Below are 18526 nucleotides of genomic sequence, written 5' to 3'. Positions count from 1 at the left end.
TTGCTGAATACAAAGATCTATTTTAAAGATGCCAAGCTTTCCCAAATTACCACATAACCTAGTAGTAAAATTTCCAACGTACTTTAGAAAATAAATTTAACAAAGTAACTCTGACGTTTACTTGGATTTAAAAAGATGAAAATACCAAAGAAAATTCTATATGAGAAGAGTAATAATGGGCAAAATAACTATACCAAGTTTTAAAACATGTTATGAATATAATCTACTGATATGGCCCATATGTATAACTTCAGGAAAAACCTCTTTCCCATGGAGTTTCCTACTGAACATCTCTGCTTTGATGTTTAACAACTATCTCAAACATAAGCTCCCAAAACTCAACTTTTGATCGTCTCCCCAGACCTGCTCCTCTTGCATCATTCCTTGTTTTTGGAAATGGCAACTCCACTATTCCAAACTCAGGCTAAATGTCTGGGAGCCCATCTCTGACCCTTTTCTGACAACTTCACATCCAACCTGACAGCTCATGCCATGGGCTATTTCTTCCAATCTGGCCACTTCTTACCACCTGGTCTCTTTAATAACTTCCTAATTAAACTCTGCTTCCATCTCACCTCCTACAGGGCTATAAAACCTAAATGGATAATGTCAACTCTCTTCTCAAAACTGACTTTCCTGTTGCACTAAAAACGTCCCTTTCTAGAGGCACCTGGGTGGCTCAGTCAGTTAAGCGTCCAACTTCAGCTCAGGTCATAATCTCATGGTTCGTGGGTCCAAGCCCTGCTTCGGGCTCTGTGCTGACAGCTCAGATCCTGGAGCCTGCTTTGGATTCTGTGTCTCCAGGGCTCTCTGCCTCTCCCCTGCTCATTCTCTGTCTCTCTCTCTCTCTCAAATATAAACAAACATTAAAAAAAAAAAAGGTCCCATTCTATGCGATGGCTTAAAAAGCCTTAATAACCTGGGACCCAACCCCTTTACTCACCGAAATCCTCTCTCCTACAACCCTTTCCTGCCTTCCCCAAGCTCTTCAGGCAGTCTCACAGTTTGTCCTCTCCTCTGCACTTTCTCAGTAAGTGGGACTGTGATGGTGTTTACCACAGGCCAGTTATCTGTATGCATCTCCCCTGCCACCAGACTGTGAGCCAGCCCCTCAAAGCCAGGGACTGCCACTCTGGACTCTATGCTCCTAATGCCAGGCAAAGGTCCTTGTGTATAGTGAGCACTTATTAAATCTGCAATGAATAACAGCTTGCTGCAGAATTTTTTAGTCTAGTGCAAGTTTAGAGGCAACCTAAGAATCTAATAACAGATGAACGATTACACAAGAATGCGTACAACTTGATAGAATATCATGCAGTTATTAAAAATATGGTCGTGGGGCACCTGGGTGGCTCAGTCGGTTGAGCTGCCGACTTCGGCTCAGGTCATGATCTCGCGGTCCATGAGTTCGAGCCCCGCGTCGGGCTCTGTGCTGACAGCTCGGAGCCTGGAGCCTGTTTCCGATTCTGTGTCTCCCTCTCTCTGACCCCCCCCCCCCCGTTCATGCTCTGCCTCTCTCTGTCTCAAAAATGAATAAACGTTAAAAAAAAAAAATTAAAAAAAAAAATATGGTCACAAAACCTATGTGGCATAAGGAGAATGTTGATGGCATTTTAATAACAATATACTATTGGGACACCTGGGTGGCTCAGTCGATTAATCAGCCAACTCTATTTTGGATCAGGACATGATCTCACATATCATGGGATTGAGCTCCTTGTCAGGCTCTGCACTGACAGTGCAAAGCCTGCTTGGGATTCGCGCGCTGTCTCTCTCTCTCTCTCTCTCTCTCTCTGTCTCTCTCTCTGTGCCCCTCCCCGACTAATGTGTGTGCTCTCTCTGTGTGTGTGTGTCTCTTTCTCTCAAAATAAATAAATAAACATTTAAAAAAGTATATACTCTTTGCTGAGCCCCTAGTAGGTATCAGGTATTGTAATAAGCAGTTCACAGTATTTTATTTAAACCTCACAGGGATTATAAAGTAGACCTTACTATCCTCATTTTTTAGGTGTGGAAACAAAGACTTAGAAATTCAGTTCTGTGCCCTCTGTCTCACAGCTAAGATCTGAACTTCATTTGAGACCAAAGCTTGGCTCTAAGTCATTATTGCTACATTATCTTCTGGAAGTAAAGGGGAAAAAAATAAATACATAACTAAATACTCACTATGAACAACTACATAAAAAAGAAAAGATACTTAGGAACTAAGGCCTAGGGTTACCTACTTCAAAATTCTAAGAGCAGTTGTGAGGAAGAAATATTGGTGATATTTTCCTTTCCTCTGTTTTCCAAAATTCTTGATGTCAAAAAGGATTACTCTCTAAAAATAATATTTACTCCTACACATATTTTTCAATGGTGATTCTACTCTGTTCTTAGGTGGATCTACCAAGTAGCAAGACACAATAAAAAAATCTAGGAAGAACTTGACTCACAGTTTCTAGAGAATTGATTCCAAGGGCATTTACTGAGAAAGAAGAAAAAAATGGCAGATCCCAGAAAGGCATACAAGCGGCAGTGTCCTCTTCAGAGCCACGTGCACCTCTAGGGGTTCTGACATTGTCTACGTGATGGCACCTCCAGCCGCACTGTCCACCAATCTAGTAACAGGGCCTCCAAACGTAAGCATGTGACAAAGAGACAACAATCCCGTAAAGATTTTCAAGGTGAAAAAGGGTTGGAAACAGGCTGGATAATTTACCTTCTTCAAATGCTGGGTGGGCAGCAACACTGCCCAGCATCCATCATAGTGGCCACTGTGCCGGCAAAGCAGCGATCAAATAGCCTTGTGAGTATTTTTCTACCTCCCTTGGCTACTGAATGTACCTGGTTGCATCCATCCTTACTCAGCCTCTTTTTCTTAGCAAGAAGTTTTATCCAGGAAGATGCTGTAAGTCAGAGGTTCCCAAACTCTTTTTTTTTTTTTCAATATATGAAGTTTATTGTCAAATTGGTTTCCATACAACACCCAGTGCTCATCCCAACAGGTGCCCTCCTCAATACCCATCACCCTCCCACCCCCCATCAACCCTCAGTTTGTTCTCAGTTTTTAAGAGTCTCTTATGCTTTGGCTCTCTTCCACTCTAACCTCTTTTTTTTTTTTTTTTTTTTGAATCATGGAGTCCTTAGCTACTTCTCAATAACTTTTTTTTTCTTAATGTTTATTTATTTTTGAGAGAGACAGAGACAGAATGTGAGTGGGTTAGGGGCAGAGAGAGGGAGACACAGAATTCGAAGCAGGTTCCAGACTCCGAGCTGTCAGCACAGAGCCCGACACGGAGCTCGAACTCATAAACTGTGAGATCATGACCTGAGCTGAAGTCGGACGCTCAACCAACTGAGCCACCCAGGCGCCCCTCTCAGTAACATTTTCATGGCACTCCAGGCCAAGAGAAATCTCTAACAGGCTATTTTATTTTATTTTAAGTTCACTTATTTTGAGAGCGAGTGTGCACACATGCACACACACAACTTGGGGAGGGGCAGAGAGAGAGGGAGACAGAGAACCCCAGGCAGGCTCTGCGTTGTCAGCACAGAGCCCAATGCAGGGCTTGAACTTGCCAACCGTGAGATCATGACCCAAACTGAAGCCAAGAGTCAGATCCTCAACAGACAGCCACCCAGGTGCCCCTAACAGACTCACTTATTAAGTAATTAGGTATAAACAACTGGCCACTCTGACTGGCGTGAGGTGGTATCTGAGTGTGGTTTTGATTTGTATTTCCCTGATAAGGAGCGACGTTGAACATCTTTTCATGTGCCTGTTGGCCATCCGGATGTCTTCTTTAGAGAAGTGTCTATTCATGTTTTCTGCCCATTTCTTCACTGGGTTATTTGTTTTTCGGGTGTGGAGTTTGATGAGCTCTTTATAGATTTTGGATACTAGCCCTTTGTCCGATGTGTCATTTGCAAATATCTTTTCCCATTCCGTTGGTTGCCTTTTAGTTTTGTTGGTTGTTTCCTTTGCTGTGCAGAAGCTTTTTATCTTCATAAGGTCCCAGTAATTCACTTTTGCTTTTAATTCCCTTGCCTTTGGGGATGTGCTGAGTAAGAGATTGCTACGGCTAAGGTCAGAGAGGTCTTTTCCTGCTTTCTCCTCTAAGGTTTTGATGGTTTCCTGTCTCACATTCAGGTCCTTTATCCATTTTGAGTTTATTTTTGTGAATGGTGTGAGAAAGTGGTCTAGTTTCAACCTTCTGCATGTTGCTGTCCAGTTCTCCCAGCACCATTTGTTAAAGAGACTGTCTTTTTTCCATTGGATGTTCTTTCCTGCTTTGTCAAAGATGAGTTGGCCATACATTTGTGGGTCTAGTTCTGGGATTTCTATTCTATTCCATTGGTCTATGTGTCTGTTTTTGTGCCAATACCATGCTGTCTTGATGATTACAGCTTTGTAGTAGAGGCTAAAGTCTGGGATTGTGATGCCTCCTGCTTTCCTCACGCCAGTCAGAGTGGCCAAAATGAAGAAATCAGGAGACTATGGATGCTGGAGAGGATGTGGAGAAACAGGAACCCTCTTGCACTGTTGGTGGGAATGCAAATTGGTGCAGCCGCTCTGGAAAGCAGTGTGGAGGTTCCTCAGAAAATTAAAAATAGACCTACCCTATGACCCAGCAATAGCACTGCTAGGAATTTACCCAAGGGATACAGGAGTACTGATGCATAGGGGCACTTGTACCCCAATGTTTATAGCAGCACTCTCAACAATAGCCAAATTATGGAAAGAGCCTAAATGTCCATCAACTGATGAATGGATAAAGAAATTGTGGTTTATATACACAATGGAATACTACGTGGCAATGAGAAAAAATGAAATATGGCCTTTTGTAGCAACGTGGATGGAACTGGAGAGTGTGATGCTAAGTGAAATAAGCCATACAGAGAAAGACAGATACCATATGGTTTCACTCTTATGTGGATCCTGAGAAACTTAACAGAAACCCATGGGGGAGGGGAAGGAGGAAAAAAAAAAAAAAAAGAGGTTAGGTATAAACAACTTTGTAACTATTTTTGACCCAGCAACTTACCACCATTTGAAAATGTAATATAAAACAGTTGCAAGAAAAATTAATATTTTTATTCCACTCTGAAATCATTACCATTACTGACTAATGGCATGTAAGTACTGGATGGGTTTGGGTCCTGCAAAACTTCTCACATCACAGGATCATATTAGACCTTGCCATCCTCATTTCTGTTCCACATTGATTTTTACCAGATACTTGCTTATTATCACGATAACCCGCCGAAACCCCAGCTCTGCAAAACTATGATGTCATCAAAAGAAAGAGTACAGTGTAATTCTAAAACAGAACCACCTACAGCTAATTGTTCCCACAGTGTTCAATAGATGTCCCTGTGTTTCCCTTGAAATTTTAAAATACCCTCCAGATAGCACCCCACTGAGCTGGTGGCACTGCCCCAGAGCACCTCGGCCTAGGCACATATTTTGTCAATAATGTCTTTAAGCCCTTAGTTTTCGCAGTGCCAGATGATGAAAAGACTCCCTAACTAGAAACTCAGAAGCCTGGACTTACTGCTTAGCCAGTGGTATGACATGGGCAGGCTGTTTTACCCTCCCTATCACGTGTGCTTCAGTCTCAAAATAAGGGAGCTAGAGTAAATCATCTCCCAAGTTCCCTTCTGCTCTCAAACACTAAGAATGAATGTTAGAGGAAGGAGGGTTCTTCCTCATTCTTACTGGTTTCAGGGGGAACAGAGAAAGGGCTAGAGCAGCCAGGACAAGTATTTATTTTCCAGAAGGAAATTCATACTAAAATTTAGGTGTGATACGATGAAAGGCTGGAGCATGAGATGTTACTAGGCTACCAGGTGAGGTGGTGGTTACATCCCCCGTAGGGCACACTGTTGAGTGACGTTGACACCAGCACTGCTCTTTCTGTGTGCTGTTTCTACTCTTACCCAAACTCCTTCTGGACAAATGGATTGCATTATGAGGTGACTGGATATTGTCAGGCTGGGAGTGACTATGAAACAGACTCAGGTTACCTATCCTGCTTGGAGATCAAACTCATCATGTCAGCTTAAGAAGGACCAGACTAAACAACAGGGCTGACTAGGCACGGACACTGAAACACAAAATACAGTATTTGTAAACAGGTGATATTTTCTCAGACATTTACCTAGAATTTTGTATTCTTAACATTCTATAAGATTTGTTTTTAAATTTAACTTTTCTCTTTTGCAACTAGTTTTAAAGACATGATTTAGAAAAATGTATTTGCAGGGTAAAGAGTGCTTTATAGGCAAAAGAAAACACAATGAAATAAGTGGAACTTTTCTGCCCAGTTTGCAGGGGGTTAATAAGATGATACAGTGACGAGTCTAGCCTGACATGATGGAAGCAATTTTTTTTTAACTGCCCATCATTCCTCTCTTGTGCTTAGCATTTCAGAGAAGTATTTCCCTTTCTGGGACATGCCCAGGTACCACACTATAAAGAAAACAAAAGTTGAGGAGGGTTAGTCTATGTTAGGGAGGCTTATATACTAGCCATCTTTCATCAAAGTCCAACCATTAGGACTTGACCTCAGATCTGCCAATGCCCATGGATTTTTTTTTAAGTAGGCTCCATACCCAATGTGGGGCTTGAACTGATAACCCTGAGATCAAGAGTTGCATGTTCTACCAACGGAGCCAGCCAAGAACCCCTAAGGGATGTTTTTGATTAAAATTGGAAGGATGATGTCTTAGTCCAGTGTGAATAACAGGATCCAATTCTTCACATCATTAGAGTATCTGTTACTGTCTTCGTTAGGGTAATAAACCCTCTCCTTACAGATCTTTAACACTGACTCTAAAACAGAGGTGGGAGGAAATTATACAAGCATCTGGGTCCTAGTCTGTTGCCATTCACATTCTTCCTTCTTACATTTTTTTTTTTTTCCAGGAAGTGACTCATCTAAATTGGAATCTAGATGTTTTAATTCTTCTTTCTTTGTTTAAGAAAATTCCTGAAATATATGAAAGCTGAAGACTCTTAGCAGGGAGTACATATATATATATCATAATATACATTTATGGTAATGTATTAATTAGTAAATGTGTTTAAGTTAAATGTTTATGAGACAGTGTGACAAGTGGAAAAATGGTTAAAAACAAAGACTGTTATGTAAACAAGACATTGGGCTCCACAATTTGCAAAGTTCCAACCTAAACTCTATAGACAAAAATGAGACACTGGTTCCTTTCTCTTGAGGAATCTTCAGCACGTTTGAGAAACAAAGACCTTTACCTCTGGTGCAGGGGCAGGAGCTGGTGAGGAGCTAACAAGATAAAACAGTGATAGATGGATGGTACTAGGCAAAGATACGCAAATATCATTCTGTAAAAATGATCAAAATGTCAACATTATGAACATTTTTAAAAAAATTTTTTAAACGTTTATTCATTTTTGAGAGACAGAGAGCACAAGCAGGGGTGGGGCAGAGAGAGAGGGAGACACAGAATCCGAACCAGGCTCCAGGCTCTGAGCTGTCAACACAGAGCCTGACGTGGGGCTCGAACTCACGGCGAGATCATGACCTGAGCCAAAGTCAGACGCCCAAACAACTGAGCCACCCGGTGCCCCTGAACATTCTTTTAGAGGCTGAGATTGAGCCAGAATGGAAAAGAGAACTCAGGTTTGCGCTCGTAAAACTCAATGTTCAACAGTTATTACAGTTCAAAAAATAAATATCCTGAAAGACCAACACATGCAAACCCTTACTACCTTATTTTTGTTTTAACTGGAGTTAGTAGCATACAGTGTAGTATTGGTTTCAGGAGTAGAATTTAGTGATTCATCACTTATATAGAACACCTAGTGCTCATCCCACAAAATACTCTCCTTAATGCCCATCACCCATTTAGCTCATCCACCCACCCACCTCCCCTCCAGCAACCCAAGTTTGTTCTCTATAGTTAAGAGTCTCTTACGGTTTACCTCCCTCTCTGTTTTTATCTTATTTTACTTTTCCTTCCCTTCTCCTAATGTTCATCTGTTTTGTTTCTTAAACTCCATAAGTTAAATCATATGGTATTTGTCTTTCTCTGACTTATTTCACTTAGCATAATACACTCTAATTGCATCCACATTGTTGTAAATGACAAGATTTTGTTCTTTTTGATGGCTGAGTAATACTCCATTGTATACCACATCTTCTTTATCCACTCATCAGTCAGTGGACATTTCAGCTCTTTCCATACATTGGCTATTATTGATAGTACTGCTATAAACATCGGGGTGCATATGCCTCTTTGAATCAGCACTCCTGTATCCTTTGGATAAATACCTAGTAGTGCAACTGCTGGATTATAGGGTAGTTCTATTTTTAATTTTTTGAGGAACCTCCATACTGTTTTTTAGAGTAGCTGCATCAGTTTGCATTCCCACCAGTGGTGCAAAAGAGTTTCCCTTTCTCTGCGTCTTTGCCAACATCTGTTGTTTCCTGAGCTGTTAATTTTAGCCATTCTGACAGGTGTGAGGTGGTATCTCATTATGGTTTTAATTTGTATTTCTCTGATGATGAGTGATGAGAAGCATCTTTTCATGTGTCTGTTAGCCATGGATGTCTTCTTTGGAAAAGTGTCTATTCATGTCTTCTGCCCATTTCTTCACTGGATTGTTTTTTGGGTGTTGAGTTTGATAAATTCTTTATAGATTTTAGATACTAACCTGATGTCATTTGCAAATATCTCCTCCCATTTCACTGGTTGCCTTTTAGTGTTGTTAACTGTTTTGTTCACTGTGCAGCAGCTTTTTATCTTGATGAGGTCCCAGTAGTTCATTTGTGCTTTTGTTTCCCTTGCCTCTGGATATATGCTTACTAAGTTGCTGTGGCCTAGGTCAAAGAGATTGCTGCCTGTTTTTTCCTCTAGGATTTTGATAGCTTCCTGTCTTAAATTTAGGACTTTCATCATTTTGAATTTATTTTTGCGTATGGTGTTCCAGTTTTATTCTTCTGCATGTAGCTGTCCAGTTTTCCCAACATCATTTGATGAAGAGACTTTTTTCCATTGGATATTCTTTCCTGTTTTGTCAAGGATTAGTTGGCTATACATTTCTCCATCAAGGATATTAGCCATGGGTCTTTTATATATGGTCTTTATGATGGTGAAGTATGTTCCTTCCATACCTACTTTCTTGAAGGTTTTTATGAAGAAAGAATGCTGTATGTAGTCAAATGTTTTTTCTGCATCTATTGAGAGGATCATATATTTCTTATCCTTTCCTTTATTAATGTGGTATATCATGTTGACTTATTTGTGGATATTGAACCACTCCTGCAGCCCAGGAATAAATCTTACTTGATCATGGTGAATATTTCTTTTAAAATATTACTGGATTCAATTTGTTAGTATCTTGTTGAGTATTTTTGCATCCATGTTCATCAGGGAAATTGGTCTGTAACTCTCCTTTTTAGGGGGTCTTTGTCTGGTTTTGGGATCAAGGTAATACTGGCTTCATAGAATGAATTTGGAAGTTTTCCTTTCATTTCTATTTTTTGGAACAGTTTCAAAAGAATACCTTTAAATGTTTGGTAGAATTCCCCTGGGAAGTCATGTTCCCAGGCTCTGGACTCCTGTTTGTTGGAAGATTTTTGATTACTGATTCAATTTCTTTACTGGTTATGGATCTGTTCAAATCTTCTATTTCTTCCTGTTTCAGTTTTGGTAGTTTATATGTTTCTAGGAATTTGTTCATCTCTTCCAGAGTGCCCAATTTGTATTTCTATGGTATTGGTTATGATCTCTCCTCTTTCATTCATGATTTTATTTATTTGGGTCCTTTTTCTTTCTGGTAAGTCTGGCTGGGGGTTATCAATTTTATTGATTCCTTCAAAGAACCAACTCCTAGTTTTGTTTATCTGTTCCACTATTTTTTGATATTGATATCATTGATTTCTGCTCTAATCTTTATTATTTCCCATTTTCTTCTGGTTTTGGGCTTTATTTGCTGTTCTTTTGCCAGCTCCTTTAGGTGTAAGGTTGGGTTATATATTTTAAATATTTCTTCTTTCTTTAGGAAGGCCAGGATTGCTATGTATTTCCTTCTTATGACCACCTTTGCTGCATCCCAAAGGTTTTGGACTGTCATGTTTTCATTTTCATTGGCTGCCATGTACTTTTTTATTTCCTCCTTAATTTCTTTTTTTTTTTTTTTAATGTTTATTTTTGAGAGAAAGCATGAGCGGGGAAGGGGCAGAGAGTGGCAGGGGTAGTAGTATTGGGACAGCAGAGAGCCCAATCTGGGGCTCAAACTCACAAACCACAAGATCATGACCTGAGCTGAAACTGGATGCTTAACTTACTGAGCCACCCAGGTGCCTTGGTGTCTTTAATTTCTTGGTTAACCCATTCATTCTTTAGTAGGATGTTCTTTAACCTCCAAGTATTTGTGGTCTTTTTTTCCTGTGGTGATTTCAAGTTTCATAGCGTTGTGGTCTGAAAATATGCACAGTATGATCTTAATCTTTTTGTACTTGTTGAGGGCTGATTTGTGAGCCAGTATGTCATCTATTCTGGAAAATGTTTCATGTGCACTGGAGAAGAATGTGTATTCCGGTGCTTTTGGATGAAATGTTCTGAATATATCTGTTAAGTGTCCATCTGGTCTAGTGTGACATTCAAAGCCATTGTTTCCTTGTTGATTTTTCTGCTTAGATGATGTGTCCATTGCTGTAAGTGGGGTGATAAAGTCCCCTACTATTATTACCAATGAGTTTATGTTTGTTATTAATTGATTTATATATTTGGATGCTCACAACTTGGGGGCACCGCTACTACTTAGATCAACTTTACACAAAACTGTTGAGCTTAAGTTCTACAGGGTTTTCTTTGTTAGGAGAGAAAGCAAATTCAGCAAAAATAATCAACTGAACCCTTACTATTGAAACCTGGGGATTATTTATGGCCTCTCATCTGGTCTTATAAAATCAACTCTCTCTACCTAACCTTACCTTTCTACTCCAAGTCCAAACCCCAGACAGAGGAAAGTCTTGAAAAGAGTAGCCAGGCTGTGTGGGCAAGAATCCTTTAAGACTAGGACTGAGGTGTACTCCATTGTGAACATTTGAAGGTGACCGTATCTGCTCTGTGTATGGCAGGGTATGTGTGCGGCAAGAGGGACATAATGGTGTATTCTGAAAAATTTCATCTTCCCTATAAATTATATATAATTTATATATATAAATTTTTCTGAGGTAACCAGAGGATAATCAGTTGAATATGGGGACAAATCATGGTTAGTTAATGCTGTGAATATAGATTGCCAAACTCTTGTCAGGATGGGAAATACTTATAAAATTTTTTGTCCTACAATTTTTTGGGGGGTGACTTCTCAGCTATAGCCTGGGATTTGAGGCATGCATCTAAGAAACAGGCATAATATTTGGTACCTTCCTTTCAAGATTACATAGGTGAACTCTCTTTGAATACTTGGATAACTATATAGCTGTAAGAAGTTTTAAACATGTTTAAAAGTGTGATGGTGGGACATAAATGCACGTAAAACAACTGTTTGTGAGCCAAGAATAGCAAAGGATGACTTCCTGTCATGAAAAACCACCAATGAAATTTCTTTTAAAATAAAAAACAAAAACAAAAGCAAAAAAACCCTCTTAGCTCCATTCACATTTTTGTCAAGCTGTCTAATCTTGTTCCTGTCTTTCTTGTTCATACTTCTCAAAAGGTGGGAACTCTACAGTCATGACCTCCACTTCCTCAGCTCACCTCTGTCTGACTAACATACACCAGACTCTGCTCCCTCCAAGACTAGTAGAGACATCCCAGGTGCCATACCCACAGGTCACTGTTCAGTTCTTATATCCCTGGACTTCCCTGGGTGCATCTGACTGTGCTGACCTCATTCTCCTTTGGCATTCCTTCTTCCTGTATTGCCTCACAATCAACTCTCCCGGTTCTGCGGGCTCTCTCCAGCAACTCCTTTCCTCTTCTCTCTCATCAGCATCTCCTTCCCCACTTTTTCCCTCCTCAGCCACATCTAATCCATCAGGTAAGATCCATAAATGTTCACTAAATAAATATTCACAAACATATCACAAGTAAATGTGTTTAGACATTATACAACAATTCATTGGCAAAACATGAAGTTATCAGTTCAAACATGGAACCCCATTAACAGATTAAAAGCTTTTAATCTTTATATGTGAGAAAACAAGGTAAATGATATCTTACTGAACATATAGCTGGAGGTAGGTCCAAATAAAGACCTTACCATTCCTCGTAAGCTAGTCTGCTCAACAGGTGTGCAGGAATTTAAATACTTCCCTGTCAAGTTCTGATGTCAAACCTCATTCCTGTTTCAGGTCCTCCACACTTGCCCTTCCCTCTGTTTAGAACATTTCCCCAAATTTTCCTCTTGCTTCCATAACACACTTCATTAGACTCTGTACTTAGATGCCATTTCTTCAAGTATCTCTTTGCTTCATCACAACCCCTTGAGACTTCCTACCTATTCCAGCACCTTGGTCTTTTTGTCATTTAATAGCACTTATTCCTGCCCAACATTAAATTTTTTCCCGCACTCATTTTATTGTCTGCCTCCCACCCTAGAAGGTAAATTCCATGAATAAGGGAATTTTGTTTTATTTACTAAGGAATCCCCAGTATCTGGCCCAAAGTAGGTGCTCACTAAATCTTTGTTGAAAAATGAACAGAAGAAAAAACAGTAGGGAGTGAATAAAGACAATGTAAGTGTGGGCTCCACCACTCTTACCTACCCAGGTAGTGACCACGGTGCCAGGTCACAGACACATCTGAGCGAATGGGCATGGAAATACATGATAAGTTTCTGAAGCAAGTCAAGCAGCAAGTACACTTGCTAATCTTGAGGAACAAGCAGGCAGGAAGTCTATGGCCCAGGACTAACGAACTTGACTCATCAGGATACCACACTTTCTCCAGGACAAAAGAGTAAGTCTCAAAGGGAAGATGGTGGGCAGTCCAGGAGATAAGGGATCCTATAGAGGTCACGGATATTCTAGATGCTTTCTGGGGGAAAAGTGAACAAGAGATGTCTGACTTAGCAAAAATGTAAATCAAGGGAAAATTTTTTAAACTTTCTTCTTGGCACTCTTCTCTATTCCTTTGCTCTTCTACAGGGTGGGTGGACAGTGACGTGTGACTTTACGCTAGCTCTCCATTTTCCCTATTTATGATCCAGATTTTACCTCATGACCTAAACCTGGCAGTCATGTAAATCCTAACACTATTCCAATGTGATCACACAATGGTGTTTTCCTCTTGAAAACAGATGTACAGTCAGCCAACCTGGGAGCCCAAAATAGCTAGTCATTTCATAAGCCCCAGTTATATTCTCTTCACTTGTCTCCACCTTCACTGATTTGTCACTCACTGGACAGCAGGGATGTCTGTGTTTACAGCAGCACCAGCTTTATACCTTTTCTAATGCTAGAAAAAATGGCAGACTCCCATGCTCAAAGTTTTTTTGTTTTGTTTTGTTTCATTTTGAGAGAGAGAGAGAAAGTGAGAGAGAGAGTGAGTGGAAGCAGGGGAGAGGAATGGGGAGGGGAGGGGGAGAGGGAGAGAGAGAAGGAGTGAGGAAGGGAGGGAGAGTAGGAGAGAGGGAGAGAAGGAGAGAGGGAGAGAAGGAGAGAGGGAGAGAAGGAAAGAAGGAGAGGAGAGAAGGAAAGAAGGAGAGGAGAGAAGGAAAGAAGGAGAGGAGAAAAGGAGAGAAGGAGAGAGGGAGGGAGGTCATGATCTCACAGTTTGTGGGTTCAAGCCCCGCATCAGGCTCTGTGATGACAGCTCAGAGCCTGGAGCTCTGCACGGATGGCTCAGAGCCTGCTTGTAATTCTCTCTCTCTCTCTCTCTCTCTCTCTCTCTCTCTCTTCCCCTCTCCCTCTCACACTCTGTCTCCCTCTCTCTCAAAATAAATAAATTAATTTAAAAAAATGTTTAAAAATTTTTAATAAAAAAATTAGAAATAAAATTAAAATCACCTATAAAACAATCAGGTAGATATAATCGTGGTTAACGTTTTGATTCGTTTTGATTCATTTCCTTTAAAACTTTTGCATAATATGTATCAGGATTGGCATTATTCTAAACATTGTGCTCTTTAAGTAATTTTATGAAATCATGGCACCTAGGTGGCTCAGTCAGTTGAGCATCTGACTTTGGCTCAGGTCATGATCTTGCAGTTCAGTTCGTGAGTTTAAGCTCCACGTTGGGCTTGCTGCTGTCAGTGCAGAGCCTGCTTCAGATCCTCTGGCCCCCTCTTTCTACCCCTCCCCCATTTGTGCTCTCTCAAAAATAAGCATTAAAAAAATAAATTTTATGAATTTATTTCTAAAGAAGAGTTTGCTTCAGTTTTTTCTCAATTATGCCAGGGTAGATGGGGTTTAAAAGATGATTTTGATATGTAATTAAGCTATTTAACATTTTATAGGGGTTGGTAATGCTCAAGGACATAATTTCTCTAAGAGTCCAATAAATATGAGCACAGCCATTTCAAATTTCTTCACATAAACAAAACTTTCCACCCAACAAGAGTTGGCTCCTGATTCAAAGGAGACTTATTTTCAGCTGATGTACCACTTTCTCCTGCAGGTTGAGCTCATTTATTGTTCAGAGTCACTATCTGCCTTTCTAATAAGGTTTCTAATAGCCTCTTAAATGCTGTTCACTTTGGAAGATTTTCAACTATTAGCTGAATAATGCCTCATGCTAGATGAAACTCATGAATTTTAAGAAGCAATTGGGGTGCCACAATTTGGTTCTTTCTTTAAAAACTGGCGATACAGTGTTCAACAGAACTGTAATGCCAGAAAACACACACACATTGCCCTTGTAAGATTCCCCTCTCCCCCATGCCACCCCACCCCAAATTGCCTTTGCTAGGGAGAGGATCAATGTCATTTTTGGTTTAACTCATGTAAAACCACAGGATTTATGGTTTTAAAGCATCATGTCTGGGAACAATACAGCCCACACTTACTTAACACCCAACATGATTTATATGATCACCAAGGAAAACCTGAGACCTTACTAATCATATATAGTTTCACAAACACAAGAAATTTAAGTGTTTTCATTTCAGTAGGGTGTACACATTTTCTGAAATGAACTAGAAGATCAAAATTCCTTACCAAAGAAAGAAAATAAAAAGCTGTTAGATTTCTCAAGGGAAGAAACCTCCCTACTTAGTACCATGTCATCCAATCAATTCTATTTAAGAAACATTTACCAGGAATGTTATGTCACATGCAGATAATAAAAAGGGGTTCGAAAGCTATTCCCTGCCCTCACAGACGTCACAGTCTAACATACTGGTTCTTAAAATGTAGCTCCTGGGCCAGCAGCATCATGGTATTCTCTGTTAGAAAACTTTTAACTGCCAACTCAATTTCTTTAGTAGACTGAAGGGCTAGTCAAATTTCTATTTCTTCATGGTTTATTCAGTTTGTCTTCCAAAGAAATGTGTCTGTTTTATCTAAGTTGTTCATAGTAACCACTTATTATCCTTTTAATGTCTGTAACAATCCTGATATTGGAATCGTCTCATTCTTGATCAGTCTCAACAGGGACTTATCAATCTTACCATTACTTCAAGGAAGCATTTTATTTTCTCTATTGTCTGTTCTCTAGTGCATATTTTTCACTTTTATATTTTTTATGCCTTTCTTTCTATTTACTTTTGGTTTAATTTCCTCATTTTCTAAATTCTTCAGGTAGAAGCTCAGATCATTGATTCTAAAACTTCTTTTCTAATGTAAGCATATAAAGCTGCATATATTTTTCCAGTTTTATAGTTTTTTAATGGCAGAAGAGTATTACAATACCAATTATTCCATCATGGCCAGGACCAAAATTCTTTCACGGAACTCCTTCTTAGTGCTCACTTAAAAATCAAATTAAGAACCAATGTGGGTGGGGGCTGTGCTAAATTGGTGATAGGCAGACATTGTTGGGATGAGCACAGGGTGTTATATATAAGTGATAAATCACTGGGTTCTAATCCCAAAACCAATACTACACTATGTGTTAACTAACTTGAATTTAAATTAAAAACAACAACAACAACAACAACAACAACAACAACAACAACAAAATAGGGGCACCTGCATGGCTCAGTCAGTTAAGCAACCGATTCTTTATTTTGGCTAAGGTTATGATCTCATGGTTGGTGGGAAAGAGCCCCAAGTTGGGCTGTGCACTGACAGCATGGAGCCTGCTTGGGATACTCTCTCTTCCTCTCTCTCTGCCCCTCCCCACTTGCTCATACACATGCTCTTGCTGTCTCTCAAAATAAATAAGTAAACTTAAAAAAAAAAAAGAACCAATGAAATAAACCAAATGAGGGGGGAATAGGTCCCCACTATGGTGAACATGTAAGTTTATTGAGCACATACAGAACTCTCAGAGAGTACAGCTGAAGAACTGTGTTTTCAGTGAACAATTCCTCTGATACTTGCTTTCAATCCAGTGAGAAGAGCTATAATCCAAACCTCCATAATTTTCAGTGTAAAGAAATTTATGGGAAAAGTGCAGCTAGGCAGATTTTGCCTCAAAAACTCACATACACACCACTTGCACCCAGCAATGCAAACCACTTCCTTTTCCTTCCCCTGCAGGGATGTATACCCCAACAGCTGCCATTCCATTAATAAAAACCTTTCCAGGACTGGTAAATTCTCAACTCCTTCCTACAATGCGTACAGAGCACTATACTAGGTGAGATGCGATGAAATACAAAGCATAATCCATGCTCGAGACAATTTAAGGAAAACAACAAAAAGAATTTGGGGTGGTTTGGATTCTGTAAATGTCAAATGTCAGAATTCTCAGTCAAAACTGTACCACAAAATTGCCACTGAGATACAGTGAGCAAAGGACAGTTTTTTCGGTAAATGGTGTTAAGTCCAATTGATATCTACATGGCACAAAAAATAAATCTTGACCCCTACCACACATCTTTTACAAAACATCCATTTCAGAGCAATCATAGACCTAAATATGAAAGGTAAAACAATTATAAACAAATAAACAATATGCTTCTATAAATACTGTAGGAAATCATCTTTACTACCTTCAGATAGGCAAAGGCTTTTAAAAAGAACACAGAAACCTAACTCTAAAGGATAGAACTGAAATTGAGCATTGCTCATCAAAGGACACCAGTAAGTATAAAAAAGAAAGCATTACAGGAAAAACAAGTATTTATAAGTGAGTGCTCAAAGAACCAGTATTCAGAATACATAAAGAATGCAGACCGACCAAAAAAAAAAAAAAAAAAAAAAAGACAATCCAATTTTTTCTTTTTAAATGGGCAAAAGTCTTGATTGGGAACTTCACCAAAGAAGGTCTCCAATAAGCATATAAAAATGATTAACCATCAGAGATATGTGAATTAAAATCACAAAATGATACCACTGGTCACCTGTCACATGGCTAAAATTTTTTAAAACCTACGGAGAATACTGGCAAAGAAGTGGAACACCCAGAATATTCACACACTACAACCAGTATGGAAAACTTTTAGGCTAACATCTCCTAAAGTTTAACGGATGCCTACCCCATGACCCAATAACTCCACCAAAAGACACGTACAAAATGTTCATAGCACCATTCATCATAATAGTCAATGCCTGTCAATGGCAAAATGGAAATAAACTACTAATCACAATGAACAAAATTACTGCTACAGTGTGCAATGGATTGGCCACAAGCTTTGGAAATGAATGATCTTGGACATGAATTTCAGTTTACCATGTAGGACTAAATATGCAGATATGAATACAAAACCTCAAAAATCTGCTTTCTCCATCTGAAAAACAGGGTCATAACCATCTTACAAGAGAATTCTGAGGATTAGAAATAATGTGCCTATAAAGCAAAGCACTATGTCTAATAGGTGTTCAGTAAACAGTAAGACTGGGATTTAGGCAACAGCACTTCTATCACTCAGGATCAATACCAGTCTTTTTCATACATAAACTCTTTTCCTGTAAAGATAATGTTCCACCTGACCTGCCAAACCAATTTGTAGCATTGCCAACTCAGTCATCGGTGAAACTATACAAGAACCAGGTCATGGCATTTTATTATTCAGCTACTTTATAAACCCACATGCAATTGCAGCTGTCAGTTCTAATGCCAGAGGATCAAATGAGTTGGAAAGATTAAACAAATGGGCAGGAGAAATGCCAACAAGTGTATAAACTGGATAGGAGTCCAACTGGTTCAGTTACAAAGTTGATCCTTAGAGAACACTAAGTGCACTGTATGCACTCTGAAGAGAAGCACGTGCAGGTTACAATGCCCAAAAAACAAAAGAATGAAAATGGGGACAAAAGTCCCTTGTTACTGTGGTTATGAGCGTAATCCTGAGTCTCCTTTAGTCTTAAAAATAAGTCTATTCATACTTGTCGTTAGAGAATAAAACATATAGTCCTATAGTAAATCTCACTTTGGCTTCTTTTTAATATAAAATATGTGTATACGTGTGTGTGTGTATAAGATCTGGTATTTCGTAGCAACC

At 39.4% G+C, this 18526-nt stretch overlaps 1 long non-coding RNA gene across 6 annotated transcripts in view; it reads left to right on the top strand.

Moving 5' to 3' along the window:
• The first annotated feature begins 4938 nt into the window (after positions 1-4938).
• LOC122224420 overlaps positions 4939-18526 on the top strand; it is a 64060-nt gene continuing 50472 nt past the window's right edge. For 3 of the 6 annotated variants that reach the window (XR_006204775.1, XR_006204774.1, XR_006204772.1), the window contains exon 1: positions 10702-12936. This is a non-coding gene — a long non-coding RNA (uncharacterized LOC122224420). Of the gene's footprint in view, positions 6121-10701; positions 12937-18526 lie in introns of those variants that run through there. The other 3 variants (XR_006204776.1, XR_006204777.1, XR_006204773.1) reach the window with 3 other exon arrangements.

Source organism: Panthera leo, chromosome B4 (assembly GCF_018350215.1).
Source record: "Panthera leo isolate Ple1 chromosome B4, P.leo_Ple1_pat1.1, whole genome shotgun sequence".
Classification (NCBI taxonomy): Eukaryota; Metazoa; Chordata; class Mammalia; order Carnivora; family Felidae; genus Panthera; species Panthera leo.
Note: the sequence above shows the minus strand (reverse complement) of the source record. Positions and strands in the feature narration are given on the sequence as shown.